We start from the raw sequence: 17830 nt of genomic DNA, 5'->3' as shown, positions 1-17830 counted from the left end.
TGAGACTATGCTGTCAGGGCCTAGACTGAAATGTCCTCTTAGCATTTACCCTGGTAAGCCCATTAAGAATCTTCTATGTTTCAATGAGATCATCTCTTGTTCTTCCGCTCTGAGTAGAGTCCCAACCTGCTTAGCCTTCGCTGAAAAGACAAATCCTTTCGTACTGAAGATTATCCTAGTGAAACTTCTCCAATGAGAGAAGTTTCACTATTTTCAATGATTCCAATGAGAAAAGCAGACCAAAACTACTCACAGTAGTCCAATTGTGTTCTCATCAGCACCATGTACAAGACCTACCTACTGTTATACACCTTTCCACTCCTGAAATAAGGCCCAACATTCCATTAGTCTTTTTGATTACCTTCTGCACTTGTGTGAAAGCTTTCTGTGTTTTGTGAACAAGTACCTCAGTTCCTTTGTGTTGCAACTTTCTATAGTTATTCTTCCTTTCTTGAATAGAGAGATTGTAATCTGTACTTCCCAATTTGATGGATCTTTTTCAGAATCTATAGGGAATTTTGGAAAATTAATGCGAAAGCATCAACCGCCTTAATAGCTGCCTCTTTTCAGAACATGGAATTCAGTCCATTAGAGCCTGAGGACTTGTTAACCCTCAGCTCCATCAGTTTACTCAGCAATGCTTCCCTTGTAACTAAGTATTGCTGAAGAAAGACAGATGCAATTTGTTTAAGTTTCTCATCTTGAACTCATCATGGTGATTGGCAAGAATACTGGTGTAGAAATTGTCAGCTAGGTGGTCCTCATAGAATGAGTTTCCTGATTGAGGCTGTTAATGTGGTTTAATTAGGGAGCCCTCGCTGATGGACACGAATAGGAGTGTCACATATCCTGTTCACTCTGAGAGGTGGCTCTGAGGGAACTGGATCAGTGTTGAGGACTTTCCATGTGTAAATAAAAGCTGACTTGGTGATGAGATACCGGTCTCTCTGGAGTTATTTTACCATCTTAATGAGAAAACCAACATTTATACTGCAAGAAAGGAAAATGTTGATTGGTTGGGAAGTGGGCTCTCATTGATTAAGGTGATTGTAATTTTGCTAAGTTCCCCTCTTCTGTCCGCCTTCTGATTTACAAATACTATTGGAATGATTTTTCATCCTCTACAGTGTGTGCAGATACCATCAAATAAACCCTTATTGGCATAAAATTCACTAAAGAGAAGGAAAACACCAACAAACTTCCATTCCTAGATGTCACAGTAGAGCGAACAGCCAATGGGGAACTTCAAACCAGCATCTACAGGAAAACAACACATATGGACCAGATATTGAACTACAAAAGCAATCATCCCAACATCCACAAATGAAGCTGCATCAGAACATTATTTCAATGAGCTAACCCAGCACAGAGGAACTACATGGAGCCGAGGAAAATCACCTGTTCAGTGTATTCGAAAAGAGTAGGTACCCAATGAACACAGTCCACCAATTTCTGGAGCAACAAACCCAAACAAGCAGACAAAATACATCCAGAAACCCATTCTCCCATACATCAAAGACATCTCTGAAATGACTCCCAGCTAAGGTTCCCCACAGAAGGCTATTGTACAAATGTGGAGGAATGGGATTGTGGGAGATATAGCAGTTTGGATCAGTAATTGGCTTGCTGAAAGAAGACAGAGGATGGTGGTTGATGGGAAACGTTCATCCTGGAGTCCAGTTACCAGTGGTGTACCGCAAGGGTCGGTGTTGGGTCCACTGCTGTTCATCATTTTTATAAACTACCTGGATGAGGGCGTAGAAGGGTGGATTAGTAAATTTGCAGACGACACTAAGGTCGGTGGAGTTGTGGATAGCGACGAAGGGTGTTGTAGGTTACAGAGAGACATAAATAAGCTGCAAAGCTGGGCTGAGAAGTGACAAATGGAGTTTAATGCAGACAAGTGTGAGGTGATTCACTTTGGTCGGAGTAACCGGAATGCAAAGTACTGGGCTAATGGTAAGATTCTTGGTAGTGTAGATGAGCAGAGAATTCTCAGTGTCCAGGTACACAGATCCTTGAAAGTTGCCACCCAGGTTGACAGGGTTGTTAAGAAGGCATACAGTGTTTTAGCTTTTATTAATAGAGGGATCAAATTCCAGAATCATGAGGTTATGCTACAGCTGTACAAAACTCTAGTGTGGTTGCACTTGGAGTATTGGGTACAATTCTGGTCGCCGCATTATAAGAAGGATGTGGAAGCTTTGGAAAGGGTGCAGAGGAGATTTACTAGGATGTTGCCTGGTATGGAGGGAAGGTCTTATGAGGAAAGGCTGAGGGACTTGAGGCTGTTTTTGTTAGAGAGAAGAAGGTTGAGAGGTGACTTAATAGAGACATATAAGATATCAGAGGGTTAGATAGGGTGAACAGGGAGAGCCTTTTTCCAAGAATGGTGATGGTGAGCACGAGGGGGCATAGCTTTAAATTGAGGGGTAATAGATATAGGACAGATGTCAGAGGTAGTTTCTTTATTCCAAGAGTAGTAAGGGTATGGAATGCTTTACCTGCAATGATAGTAGATTCGCCAACTTTAAGTACATTTAAGTCGTCATTGGACACGCATATGGACGTACATGAAATAGTGTAGGTTAGGTGGACTTCAGATTAGTATGACAGCTCGGTGCAACATCGAAGGCCAAAGGGCCTATACTGCGCTGTAGTGTTCTATATTCTATGACTACTCAGACCCCTTGGCATCATGGTAGCCTAAAAATCCACCAACATACTAAAACAGTAGCTAATGAAGTTGAAAGACCCTATACAGACAACAAGCAAAACCAATGCCATTTACAAAATACCATGCAAGAACTGTAATAAACACTACATTGGACAAACAGGCAGAAAACTAGCCACCAGGACGCATGAACATCAACTAGCTGCAAAACGACATGGCCCTCTCTCACTAGTATGCTGACATACAGATGAAGAACGACACCACTTTGACTGGGATGACACATCCATCCTAGGACAAGCCAAACACAGACACGCACAAGAATTCCTAGAAGCATGGTATTCCAACTGGGACTCTATCAACAAACAAATTGAGTTATACCCCCATCTACCACCCCCTGAGAAAAAGGATAGGAAATGACAAAAAGAAATCCAAACATGTAAATAGAAAGCAGGAATTATCAGTAGGGCTTCGCCTGGAGGCCCACTGCAGATGTTACCTAGTAGGGTGATGAAACGTCTGGAAATGAACCTTCCAGCTCAGCGAGCAAGCCTACATCCAGGACCTCAACCTGAGCCACAAATCTTCTCAAGCCCTGTAGAAATTCTTACCATCCGTTTTTGAATTTCTAAGTAGCTTTCTATCATACTGTCTAACTACTTCATTAACCTTTAGGTATTCTCTGCGACTCTTTATGTTCTGATCAGTCACTGATCTGGCCACTTATCCTCGGGCAATTATATATTTTTTCTTTAAGGTAAGCATCAAAATGTAGTTAACTACAGATGATGGGCTATCCCCTTCGAATTTTTTCTTAGAGTAGGAACAAATTTATTTTCAGTATTCTGAAACAGTCTCTTTAATATCTGCCACTGCACTTCCATTGATCTAACCTACCAGCGTTTTTCAGCTAGCTACTTTCCAGTCCACTTAGTTACGTTTTTTTTAGTTTAAAATGCTAATCTTTGTCCAATTTTCTCTTTCAAATTGGATGTAAAATTCAGGCACGTTGTGGTCACTGCTACCTAGAAATGCCTTAACATTGATATCATTAGTTAGTCAGGCCACATTACACAATGCCATGTTTAATAAAGCCAGTTCTTTGGTTGATTCTACTCCAAGTTGCTCTCCATCCCTCAGCAGATATCCCAAAATCTTGGCAGTAGGCAGACAAAGCTGTGATCCAGTTTGAACTCTGGCTTTTTTGCTGCAGCGAAGAGTGTCAGCCCCCCTCATTAACCTATTCCCAACTACCAGTATAAGCTTTATTGTTGTTTTCCCCAATTGAATATTCTCCTCTTTTCCTTGATGCCATGATCTGCCAGCTAATCCACTCTATAGGTCCCTTTCTCACATGTCGGCTGCGAGATCCTCTTCTTTCTTCTGGGTTCTCTTACCTCCCATGTTTGCAGCTGCACCATGACCAAATCAGAACACTCTGAGGTGATTACTTTTGTAGGAATAAAGTAGAAAGACAGTGCAAAAGAGGGGATACGATTCTAAAAGGGTGCAAAAGCAAAGAGACCTAAATGTATATGTATACTGATCATTGAAAATTGCAAGACAGATATAGAGAGAAGTTAATAAAGCATGCAAGGTCATTGCTTTATTAATAAGGGCACAGAGTACAAGAATACAAGTTGATGTTGAACTTGTACAAGATGTTTGTGAGACCTCAGCTGGACTATTGTGTACAGTTGTGGACACGACATTATAGGAAAGATGTGAATGTTTCTGCACTCTCTCCAATGCAATTTGCAAGAATTGTTCCAAGAATGACACACTTCAGTTATGAGGTTAATTGGAGAGGTTGGGACTGATAAGCTTGGAAAGAAGGAGGCGGAGATGATATTTGATAGAGGTTTTCAAAATCATAAGATAGAGTAGGTAGGGAGAAGCTGTTCCTGCTCGCAAAAAGAAGAAGAATGGGAGGGCATAGTAAATGTGTGGAATGCATTGTGTGATCAAGGCAGATTCAATTAAGGTGTTCAGGAGTGTATAGGATAATTAGTTGGATAGAAGAATATAGGAAAAAGCAGGAGATTGGCATGAGGTAATGAAGAGATTGAAGACACTACCAGCAAGATCGGCCAAATAGCTACCACCTGCATCATAGCAATTCTATGGTGTTATTGGTAGAGAAATTCCAGAAAGATTTTTCCCCTGCCTGATGTGACACAGAGTTTTAACTTAATCGATCATGTTCTTTTGGGAAAAAAAATGGCTTATGATGTGCTATAAATAAATATTTCTGTTGCACCAAATGTTTTGCATGACAAATTATTCTTCAGCCAATTTGGTTCCTTCCACACGGTATCAAGAAAAAGCTGAAAATATTAGATTATACACTCTGACAATATTCCAGCATATGCTCTAGAATTGATCACATCTCTAGCTTACAATACTAGTAACTACTCACCAGTTTGGAAAATTGACAAAGTATGTCCTGCACACAAAAAGCAGGATAAATCCAACCTGTCTCATTGTCAACCCATCCGTTTTGATCACCAGTAAAATGATGGAAGCGGTAATTATGTTATTAAATAGCACTTGCAAGGGAATAACTTGCTCACTGATGTTTAGCTGAGATTCCACCAGGCCCTTATAGCTTCTGACTTAACTGCAGCCTTTGTTTGAATGTGGCATGAAAGAAAAACCCTCGAAAAATCAAAATTGGTTGGGAATGAGAGGTTTGGGGGAATCTCCACTGGTTGGCGCCATGGCTTGCACAAAGAATGATGGTTGTGGTTATTGGAGGTCTCGACATTGCTGTGGCGCTTCTTCACGGTAGTAGCCTAGGCCCAACCATCTTCAGCTGATTCATCAATGACTTACCCTCTATCATGAGTTCAGAACTGGGAATGTTCACGACTGACTGTGTACAATGTTAAACATCTTGTACGATTCTTCGGATGCTGAAGTAGCCCATATCCAAATGCAGAGAGACCTGGACAAAAGGTAAGGCAGAAACATAAAACCCATTGTCCCAAAGGAACCTAGGTGTTCTCACCTAAAAGAAATGACTATTGATGAGTTTGCCGACTTCCAAAACCCTGTCCACTGTCAACAAGGCACATGTTAAGAGTGTAATGGAATACTCCCAGTTGTGTGGGTGAGTGCCCCTCCAACAATATGCACCCTCAATAGATTTGTAATCCAGAATCCTAGGCTAATATTCTACGGCATGGGTTTGGATCTCACCATGGCAGAATTTAAATGGAATAAAATCTGGAATTTAAACTAATAGTGACTGTGTAACCAATGCCAATTGTCATAAAAACAGTTCTGGTTCACTAATGTTCTTTTGGGAAGAAAATCTGTCACCCTTACTTGGTCTTGTTTAGATTTGACTGCAGAATCATAGCATCGCCATTGACTCTAAACTGCCCTCTAGGTATTTATGGATGGGCAATAGAAGCTTGCTTAGCCAGGGATGCCCATGTCCCATAAACAAATTAAAAAGGGCAGTACAATCCAGGTCAATGCAGCCTTTTTGCTTGGCATCGCATCCACCTACATTTACCTCTTCCCTCCACTGCACAACAACCGCACTGTGACCATTTGCAAGATGCACTGCAGAAATTCACAAAGGCTGCTTAGTGTCTTCCAAGTCCATGGCCTCTACCATCGAGGACAAAGGCAGCAGAAATATAGGAGCACTACTATCTGCAAGTTCCCCTCCAAGCCACATGCCCAGTTGCCTTGGGAATCTGTCGCTGTTCCTTCACTGTTGTTGGAACAAAATCCTGAAACTCCCTGCTTAACACCATTGTGGATGTACCTGCAACAAACGAACTGCAACAGTTCTAGTAGGCAACTTACTATTACCTCCTCAAGGGCAGCTAGGAATGAGTAGTTGAATGCTGACCTAGCCTATGAAGCCCCCATGCCATGATTTAATTAAATAAAAAAGAAATGAAATGGTGCTTTTAAAGTTACACATAATCATACTGGCAGAACATATTCTGTATCTGAGTTATCCCTAGCCCCCTAAAACTCCTTTCATTGAAATATCGTACTTTATTTCCTATCTTGTGGCAATGTCTAAAGCTGGTGTGGTGCAGTGCTGGTGTTCCTGTCTCTGGGCTAAAATGTTTAAGTCACCTATCCTCCAGAGATGATGTCATAACGTCTTTGAAAATGGTTTATTAAAAGTATAATGGAACGTCTCAGGCTCTTGTGCTATAGTAGTGTCCCTGTTTCTGAACCAAGAGATCTGGATTCAAGTCCCAGCTGCTTCAGAGGTGCATCATATCATATCTGAATAGATTGATTAAAATATCTAATAGAATGTCTGATTTGGCCATTGAATGGATGCTTGAGATGCAACGTGGAAAATTGAGATGTCTCAGCAACAGATCATGCTGATGCCTGTTGTAATGTGTTCCTTGGTTGGGGCTTATGGTTACGATTGCCATTTGCATTGTCCTTCTTACATTCCATTAAATGAACAGATATCCATACTGTTAATGTGTAGTGTAGACTTGGTTGAACCATGTCTACCGCCTTCAAGGGAGATCTGGGACCCAGGATCTTTGGTGTCAAGTCTTTGAGGGGTTGATCGTTTCTGCTCAGGTTGATAGAAGCTGCATAGATGTAACCTACTGATTGCCTGAATAGTTAATGTGAAGCTCTTCCTTGGTGCATTTTCTTTGTCTTAATGAATTAGTTTGACATTACTGATCATTTTTCCATTCTGCAAAGCAAGAAGGCTCTGTGAAAGTTGAAAAGTAAACCAGTGTGCGATATCAGTTGGAGCTACTCATTTAGAAGGACTTTAACATGACTTGAACTTGAATTTGTCTTCACAATTTTTTTTTCTATTTGTCATGATCTCTGTGGTGGTTGCAGGACCATAAGGCAGAGCAACAGAATAGGTAAAGTCGTCTTTTGCTGTGTGAGCTGGCTGTGCTCCCCTGTGGTATTTTCTGGCATATTTCTGGACTGCATTTACCCTGGTTTTGCTTTTTTAACTAATATTAATAAGATGGGGCTGATTGGTGAGAGTCCTGCCCAGAGTGATATTTTGATACTTTGGATGAAGATCAAGGATGTTTTTCAGATGAAATGCTGATGCAATTGTAACTGAATTGGATGCAGTTGCCCTCATGAGAAGTAGCATTCCCAAAGGCCCGGGTCACAATTTCCACATGTAAGTTCCCATGTTAATAGTATTATGTCATCAGCTTGGATGTACATTGGGCATGTCCATTGTATGGGCGTTGAGAACATTAATAACAATTTTGGCCTGTACTAAAGTTCTAAGAGTTCAGTTGTAGCTGCTACAAAATGCCTCTGAGTTCACCAAGATTTTCCAGGTTGCTAAATATTTCTTTGTCTCCAGCAAAGCAAGGAAGAAGCATTTCTTGGAAGTGAGTATCAATGGCACCAGATGTGTAATGCCATAATTGCATTAAAGCTTTGATACTAATATTGGATCTGCTTCCAAGGTATAATCTTTCATGCTACTGGAATAAAAGTGGTTTTATGCTCCTACAATTTGAAGCACCAACAATGTAGTAACGTCAAAATTGAGATTTGTAAATGGGAAATGCACAGAACTGCAGGATAATATTTGAGGATTAATATTAAGCACAAAATTTGTGCTTTCCAGCTCAGAAGTTCACCTCACTTGCCAATTTTTATACATTCTACTTTATTGTTCAGGAATCTGTGATGAGAAGATTGAATACAGAAGAATGAATGTTTTTTATGAAATGCTTAATCATTAGATTCTAATGAGCATTTTTTTAAAAAAAGGTAACTTCTGGATACTTTTGGAATTTCAGACATCTAGCACTAACGTGATTGATTAAATGGCTTCCGTTTATGATATAGTTATCCTATAAATCTTTAAAGTGCAATTTCCCTGGAGCCTGGAGCCCTGCACTGTCTTCCTTTTAAGATGATAATATAATTCACTTTTTGAAATGCCTTAATTGAACCTGCTATCACCACCCTCTCAAATAGTGAATTTCAGATCGTAACCATTTGCTGTTTGTTGAAGGTTTTCCTTGTGTTGCCATTGTTAATTTTCCTACCGATCATCTTAAATCCGTGCCCTCTGATTTCTGACCTTTCCACCAATGGGAACAGTTCATTCCTATTGATTCTTCTGTCCAGAATGTCATTTGAATATGGCTATTAAACCTTTTCTCAACCTTCTCCAAGGAAAACAGTCTCTGCTTCTCAATCTAAGACCATCAGTGAAATTTGTCATCCTTGGGACTATTCCTGTGAACCCTCTAACATATTGAACAATTCATGTGATTGTGGGATTTTTCCATGATTGACAGCTGGTATGTTTCCAGGTTTGCGGAACTGCTGTGTATCTGAGTCACTAATAGTTTATAGATTTCCACCTGTGATTTCCCCAAGTTGTAGTTCCCTGAACTAGGTTCTGCCTTTGTGGAGACTAGTAAGTACAAGGTGGGTACTTCACAAGTGGGAGGGCATGCAAGGCATACATTATTTATTTCCTCAAGGAATTGTACTCACTGCAAAATGGTACTTTTATTCGCTGCTAGATAAAGTGCACTATACAGTCTTGTTTTCAAAGTATATATGTGCCTTTTAAAGGCATGAATAAATCAATAAACAGCACATGGATTGCAACAAAAGTTTAAGCTCTAGCAGGTGCCTTAGATAAAAATTGTAAGAATTGCAATTACACTGATATTGTCAGGTCACAGAGGCATGTATTTGATTGTTGCCCTGATCAGAACATACTTGAAAATTTTTGATTTGTAAATTAATTGTAACAGTTCACTAGTATGTACCACTACATCCTTTCTCCAAATTTCAGTAAAATATACAGTGAACCCAGTGTACAACATTTTACACACATTAGTTATCTTTCTAAAATAAAACCTTTTCTCCAAGATTTAATCACTGGGCATTCAGACTTGAGCCTGTCCTGTATTTGAACATTAGTTATTGTGATGCAATTTTAAAAATAGTCTTACATTGTATCTCTAAACATTGACCAGTCAATTTTTTCACTATTTACTATTTTCATTTAGACAGGTCAATTGATGGTTAATGTCGAAATTGGGGTAAATGACATTGCTCTTATGGGAACTGTACAATTTGAATGTTTTGAAATGGCAATTTCCTGACTCAGGCTTAATTGGTTTAGGGGCAAGAAGGTGATGCACTTCACACCTACCATATGCCCATCTGGTTAAATACTACCCCTGCCACTTGTCATGAGGACTGCACATGATTCTGTCCATGGAGTTGATGTTTTAAGTCATGACCTTTCATCAGAATTAATTTATATCTGGTTCCATTGCTCAAATAAGTTAGGGGCACGGAGTGAGGTCAGACTGAGGAGGAGGTTTTTAAACCTTCAGGATTTACATGCTTATCGACAGAGTAGAGTAGTTGATGCATGATATATGTGAATCTCCCCCATATTTCAGTGTGAATACAGTCCACCTAGAGTTAATGCAGCACGATAGGAAAGCCTACAGCAGCATAACATTTTATGGCCAACTGCTTCTTCATGATATTGAGGAAGTGAATAAACAACTGATTTTCTGGAACAATGTTTTTGTTTCCTAGATGCAGGTTTGTATGACGCTTTGACTAGTGCCACTGTACTCATACTAGTACCTGGAAAAAGCGCGTAGATAAAGGTTAATGACTGCTGTAACCTTAACAGCCAAAGGCAGAACAGTTGAAATCGCTGAGGATCCTCTAAAACTGGAGCCAGCGATGCACATATCTCAGTAATTACCTCCCCAGTGAGTCTAAACTTCCAAATGTATTGCTCTTCTGAAAATTTATTCTAGAATTGTGCAGTCTTTGAAGGAAGGCGATCAACCTCCTGCCATAATAGTGTGACCATATCTCCGGTTCCTCCTCCAGATGGATGATTGGGATATATGGCATCCAGAAATGCTGCATTTATTCTATAGATTTTTAAAGATATGACTTGTATGGTATTGAACCCTATTTCAAATTTAAAATATGCAGAGTTAAGTTTAGTGAAGAGGTTTTTCTCCATCACTAAATTGGTGTTTCTAGTTCATCGATACAAGTCACTTTTTATGTAATCCTGTTGTCTCAGTTATTTTAATGACCAAATATCTTTAAAGCCAGCTTGAAATTTTTCTGAACCCCAATTAACTGCCAGAATCACTAATATATTTAATATCCCATGGCTTAATTTTCTCCTTTTCCCATTTGCTGTTTCCTACCAATTTCCTTTCTAGTCCTCTGTTCAAAGCCATAATTTGTTTTGCTGGAGTAGATTGCCAAGTTCAGGTTTCTCTGTTTACTTTCTCGGCATGACCATTCCTAAAGTAGAAGCCAAGACAGTCTAGATGACATGGCATTTCGGAAATGGGCGAGTTCAGAATGGTGACAGGATATCTGATTCCAAGCCAGGAGAATGAGGTATAGGAAAAAAAATTGTAGAAGCTGGCCTTTTATTTTCTTTAAAGAAGATAATTGTCTCTCAATCTTGTAGGTGCATATGGCTGATTACAAGGCAGTAAGTATATGGCAAGTTATTGGGGAACGGTGATACTCAACTGTTGCATAAATGCTTGAGTAGGCTAAATGGATGAATTGAGTTTTTTTTTCGAGATTCTCATTTTTAAAAATTTATATGCTTCATAACATTGACTGTCTTCTCCTTGTTTTTAACTGACCATGAGATCAAGCAATAAAACAAAACTTAGGAAGGAGTGTAAGAGGTTGAGAGGCGACCTTAAAGAAGTTTATAAAATAATGAGGGGTATACATAGGGTTGATGGCAATTGTCTTTTCCATGGGATAGTGCTTTTCAAGACGAGGGGTCATATTTTTAAGGTGAGAGGACAGGTGTTTAAAAAGGACATGAAAGGCAAATTGTTTTTTTTTACACAGGGTGGTTTGCGTGTACAATGAACTTTCTGAGGAAGTGGTGGATGTGTTTAAAAGACATTTTGGATAAGTACATGAATAGGTAAGGTTTGGAGGGATCTGGACCAGGACCTGGGATTAGTTTGGGATTGCATTTAGCGTGACCTGGTTGGACCAAAAGGTCTGTTTCCATCCTGTATGACTCTGAGTAATATCAGAAAATTCTACATCATTGATTGATCAATTCAACGAATTGATAAGGAGCAGTACATGAATATAGAAAGGCTTTGGAATAATTTAAAAACATAATTGAATGCTTTGAGAGGGAGAGGGGACTGTCCAGCCTTGATGAGCTAAGATAGGCTGATTGGCTGCCTTTTTTTAAATCTTGCTACAACGCTATGTTCCTAAAGTCTGCATAAACTTCCAGCAGAGATCACTGCTCAGTAATCAGAATTAGAATCTAAACTGATTTTGTTTCTTCCTTCACTAGCCAAGTCTTGGAAGACCATTGTCATGTCCTTAAGCACTGTGCTGACTCAAATTGCATAATTCAACCTGGGTTATGAGACTCAATCTGAAACTTTGCTCTTTTGAACTCATCCACAATTCCTTAGCTAAAAGACTGAGGGATTGGCCTGATTTGGTGAAGCTAGTTGTTAGTGAAGAGCTGGAGTTATGTTTGTGAATGAGTGCTGCGTTTGGGACCCAGGGAGCCTAGACCGAGGATAGGAGTGTGATCAACCAGATCAGAAGTACCCATTAAAGCAGTCCATGATAGAACAGCTCTTGAGAGGGAATTTCAAGGCCAGATCAGCAAAAGTGAAGAATTGCGCTCTCATGCTAAGTTTGAGATTTGGTGACCCACTGCCATTAATATTTGGAGGGAGATTTTTCTTGATTACATTTTCTAAATGATGTGCATTGTGGACTGTTCAATCACAGTATATTATTCATGAGTACCACAGGTACATTTTGAGAGTTACAAACAAGTTGTACATGTATTGTTGATTTTATTGTTCTAACTTGTATAGTAAAGCCTTGTTGTTTGTCTAGGACTGTGGAGTCCTGTGGCTTTATTATTTTGTTATGTTTCTGGAACTCATCTTTTGTCTATTATAAATAAAGATTACTTATCCCTTAAGAGATTATAACTATAAATTTAGCAGTCTGGTTCAGGTTCATAACATAATTTGGGGCTCTTGCAGAATTTTTAGGCCACATGCAAATGCGGTGGGACTTGCAGAGGTTGAGGGTGTTTTAGATTTTCATGGCCAATTTTAATAAACATAGTGAAAACCCAAATGAATGTGTTGGTTGCCTTTTCTGAAAATCCCTGAGTGCTGTGCAAGTATTGACAAATGGAAGCTTAATAGGATTAGCAGAAAGGTTGAAAAGCCAAAACTAAAAATATGACATAGTTGAGGTAGTGGCACAACATCTGCAATTGGAAAAAAAATCTAACCCAAGTGCAATACAGCTTGTGTTATCTAGAATTCAGTTGCAGATGGCATGTGGTGTTTTGGCTTTCATTAACAGAGGAATCGAGTTTAAGAACTGCGAGGTTTTGCTACAGCTCTACAAGTCTCTGGTGAGACCACAGGAAAGATACGGAGGCTTTGGAGAGGATGCAAAGAAGGTTTAGCAGGATGCTGCCTGGACTGGAGGGCTTGCCTTATGAAGGTTGACTAAGCTTGGACTTTTCTCTCTAGAGAGAAGGAGGAAGAGAGGTGGCCTGTTTAAGGTATACAAGATAATGAGAGGCATGGATTCAGTCAATAGTCAGAGACTTTTCCCCTGGGCAGGATTGATTGGTACGAGGGGTCATAGTTTTAAGATATTAGGAGAATGGTATAGAGGGTAAGTCGGAGGAAGGTTCTTTTTGCAGAGAATTGTGAATACATGGAATGTATTGCCAGCGCTGGTGGAAGTAGAGTCATTAGGGACATTTAAGCGAGTGCAGGACATGCACATGGATAGCAGTGAATTGAGGGGTGCATAGGTTATTATTTTATTTTGGATTAGGATTAATCCTTAGCGCAACATCATGGGCCAAAGGGTCTGTTCTAGGTTGTACTTTTCTATGTTCTATAGATAAAACTGTTCAAGGTTGAAAGAGACAGGCGAATGTTTCAACTTCAAGATAGAGATGAGGGAGCATCAACTGGGTAAAGGTAAACATCGGTCACGTGAGTAAGGTCTAGTAGTTCGGATAAGGAGGTGAGCTCCACTTGAAATTTAGATTTAACCAAAAATCTCGCTTTTGGTCCTAAATTTAGATTAGATTACTTACAGAGTGGAAACAGGCCCTTCGGCCCAACAAGTCCACACTGACCTTCCGAAGAGCAACCCACCCAGACCCATTCCCCTCCATCTAATACTACAGGCAATTTAGCACCTGCACATTTTTGGACTGTGGGAGGAAACCAACGCAGACGTGGGGAGAATGTGCAAACTCCACACAGACAGTTGCCTGAGGTGGGAATTGAACCCGGGTCTCTGGCGCTGTGAGGCAGCAGTGCTAACCACTGTGCCACCATGCTGCTTTACAGAAGGGCTAGAGAGAGATTCTCATTTGTGAAAGTTTGCTAAAAATTTGAATTGACTAAAGGAGTCATGAACTACTTATGCAATAAATTTCCCTGACTGGTAAAGTGAGGGATGCTTATTCTTGCCTTTTGGAAGATTAACCTTCAAATTATGAGAAGTTAAAGCTGTGGTATTTAATGGTGGAGTTTTTTTCCTGAAGCATAGTAATTGAGGCTTAGGACAAGAAATATGAAATCCAGTATTGTATTTGTTGGGGAAATATAAATATTATGACATCAGTGGATTTTTTAATTGAGGTTAGAGTAAACTTTTGAAAATGTGAGGGAGATTATAGCTGTATGGTAGACCTCATGAATAGGGTTAATTGATATTCGAATACCATTTGGACTAAAATCGAGTGTCAAGTAAAAGAGACAGCATCTCTGGTGAATGCCTGTGATACTTCTCATAGACAGCTAAATGTTTGTCAGTTGAGATATGGAAAACAAAGGGTAGCTGGGGGAATAAAAGTAACCCGACTTTTGGGAGAAAGATGATGCTGTTCAACTTTTTTTTAAAAAGGATAATGTAGACAGAAGTGATATTAAGAAACTTGTATGTTTCATTAGTATATGACAGAGTGCCTCAGAACAATTTGTTGGAAGCAGATTGGTAGACTTGTGGGAGAAATGGGAGCACTGATCGAGTTTTCACTTTGTAAAGGAAATGGTGTTAAACCAGTGGCATTGATGCACATGACAAAACTTTCTATAAGTTGCTCCAGAAAATGAAGCTTGGAAGAAACTCATTGTGTCTAATGTTTGAGTAGAAATAGATAGGGAGACCAAAGACTATAAAGGGTTTCTATTTCTGTCCATGAAAGAGTCTAAAGCAATTGTTATCCTGTGCAGTACATGTTCGGCTCAGAGCTTGCAGATCTTTCCTCACAGCCTTGCTGAATCAAACAACATTGATGGGGAATGTTTGTTTTTATAAATACATTAAATTTAATATGTGTGAGATAAAGGGGCCTTGTAAGATTGTAATTGTTCCTCAACCTATTAAAAATGTAGATTTTATATTGTATAGCATGTTTTTTTCACCATCCTGGAAGGAGTGCTCTGGTTCTGAAGTTGATGTTGTGCGTATAAAGTCACTGTGTGCGTATAATGGACAATACAGAGGCCATAAAAGAGCCTGTGGAATTGTCCGTTGAGACCTTTCAATGGAAAGTATTGAGACTGTAAAGTGACCTTGAAGGGTTAATGACACGATACCAAATAACGAGTGCTTGCCAGTATTGAGACACAGGATATAATAGCAGGAATCCAAGTAAGTATGCAATTCCCAAAAGACTATTTAAAACCCAAAGAGGATTTAAAGGAAGTGCTTTGTGAACTGCGTGGGAGATGATAAATGTTGGGAAGGCAAATCAAAGCGCAGAAAGCTGAAGCTGTGGATATCACTTGGAAAGAGTTAAATAAGGCATGTTTGGAATGGCATGAGGAGAAAGTGTGCAGAGATCAAATCTGGCAGGAATGCATGCATTTGTATTGGAGGACACAAAAAAAATCTCAGTAATGTTCTTGAAAAGCCAAAGTGATTTTGGTCAGGAAAGAGCGAAATTGTTGGCACACAAAGTAGCGCTTCTGACCTTTTTTTTGCCTCAATGAAAAGTTGGTCTGTTTGAGTTTGGAAAATGAACTTAAAATGTAGAATTACACCACAACTGATGAAAAATATGACACATGGCCTGTGCACTTAGCTGGAAGCTTTGAGATTTTAAACTAAGAGTGTGAGTAAAAGCACCAGTGCTCGGTTATGTAGATTACATGATATTTAAATCAAGTGTTTTCTGTGAAATGTGACTTTCCAATCACATTCAGTTCTAGAGTTGATGGTGGCAAGACTCAATTCAGCAGTTGAGTTGGGGTTAAGTGGGTGGGTCACAAGGAAGATCTTGATCAATAGGTTCCGAAGGACAGTTCACTGGTCACTGAAAAATAGTTCTAGGGTCATAGTTTGGAGCAGGAGAAGATGTAGATCTATTTTAGGAATGCAATAGTTAGCTGGACTGCTTGGAAATCAGTTGAACTACACAGATTCTTTGTAGTGGGATTCAGCCAAAAACATTTGGGTGACTCTGTACTGTTAGAAATCAGGTAGAAAGTCTTGGAATTAGTAGCCAACTAATTGTTGAAATCAGGACTCAGAAGTCTAGGGGAAATAAGGAAGTGGGAAGGTCACTGGCTTTGTGTTGGTGAAATGGTGAGAGGCTCAGAAGAAGGCTGCACAGCTGAGAGAGTCATGATTGAAAAGCTCATGTGCAGTAATGCTTAATGTAATTGAACAACATTCGAGCTTGGGGTAGGGTTGGGGTGCAGGGATTGTGCTGGCTCGGTGAAGCTAGCTGTTGGTGAACAGCTGGAGCTATGCTTATTAGTGAGTACTTGAGAGGAGTTTTGGCAAACAGGGGAGTACAGACTAAGGAGAGGAGTATGATCGACCTGAACAGAAATGGTTTTTGATGAAACAGTCCATGATGAAACTGCTCTTAAGAGAGTTTCATGGCCAGATCAGAGAAGATTTACAATCCCTTACAAACTTTGATCCAATTTGAAGACCCACTGTCCTTAACATTTGGGGGCAATTACTCTAGAACTCATGGGATTGTTTTGATTACAATTGCTATTTTATGTCATTATCCTTGATCACCACATATTCATCCTGGGTGCTGCAGGTAAATCATATGAATTTTGTGGGCTATGTTGTTCTAACTTGTAGAGTAAATTTTTGTTGTTCAAAACTGTAGAATCTTGTGACTTTATTCTTTTAGCAAGTCCCCTGAACTTATACTTTGTCTACTTTATGAATAAAGGTTATTGGTCCATAAATTTATTGTTACAATCCAGTTGACAGTCAGGTCCAAGAACTTATAATCCTTTTAGAATTTGTAATTGTGACCTAAAATTTCACTGTAACGTTTTGTCAGCTAGCTCACTAAGAGTAGCAAAGTTTATTTTTCAGCTTGGATTGATTAGATTGTACATTTTAAGTTTTTTGATTGGCTCTGTATATTTGAAGCTGAATTTGATGATCTGGAAGTCTGAAAAATATTTGAATTTAATTATCTAAAGTGAAATTTTAAATTTTTAATGCTTATCTCAAATGCGATATGTGATTGCAAATAACCAGTTGATTGGATTGTAGAGCAGTAATACAATGTAGTAAGATCTCAGTATTGTTTTAATTAGGCCTCTGTAGGCTTAAACTAATAGACAATATTTGGCACCTACTGGAATGAAATAAATCTGTGTTTTCCCAAATTGGAATGCAGTCCATGACACTTTAGGAAATGATTTAACATCCAACTGCATGATGATCTGAAACTCAGCTCAATTCACATTAGCATTAATTTAATTGTTTTCATGCCACATGCCCTTTGTTAAGCTTTGGTGAATCTCGTTGGTTAGATCTGACTGACTGCTCTTACTTTGCAAAATTTTGTTTTATTCAAGAGAGAAATCGCATGGATGTTGTACTTTTGAATAAATGGTTAGAATAATAATATGGAATCTGATGGACTGGGCTAGATTGTTTCTCTTCTGAACTTGTTTTTGTGTTCTCTGTGATTGATGAGTTCCTATACTTGTGGTTGTACGGGGTACCGCTTCATGAGGGTGGATGTTCCGAATCTTTTTTTCATTGTCATAAATGTGATTGTTTTTGTTACAAGCAGTATTCTGGAGCGCCATCTTGAAGAATGATTATGGTGAA

The 17830-nt window shown here is 39.3% G+C and overlaps 1 protein-coding gene across 3 annotated transcripts in view; it reads left to right on the top strand.

Moving 5' to 3' along the window:
• Positions 1 to 17830, top strand: part of znf423 (zinc finger protein 423) — a 374786-nt gene that overhangs the window by 85125 nt on the left and 271831 nt on the right. The window lies entirely within an intron of this gene.

This window comes from Hemiscyllium ocellatum, chromosome 17 (assembly GCF_020745735.1).
Source record: "Hemiscyllium ocellatum isolate sHemOce1 chromosome 17, sHemOce1.pat.X.cur, whole genome shotgun sequence".
Lineage (NCBI taxonomy): Eukaryota > Metazoa > Chordata > Chondrichthyes > Orectolobiformes > Hemiscylliidae > Hemiscyllium > Hemiscyllium ocellatum.
This window is presented reverse-complemented; position numbering and strand designations above follow the sequence as displayed.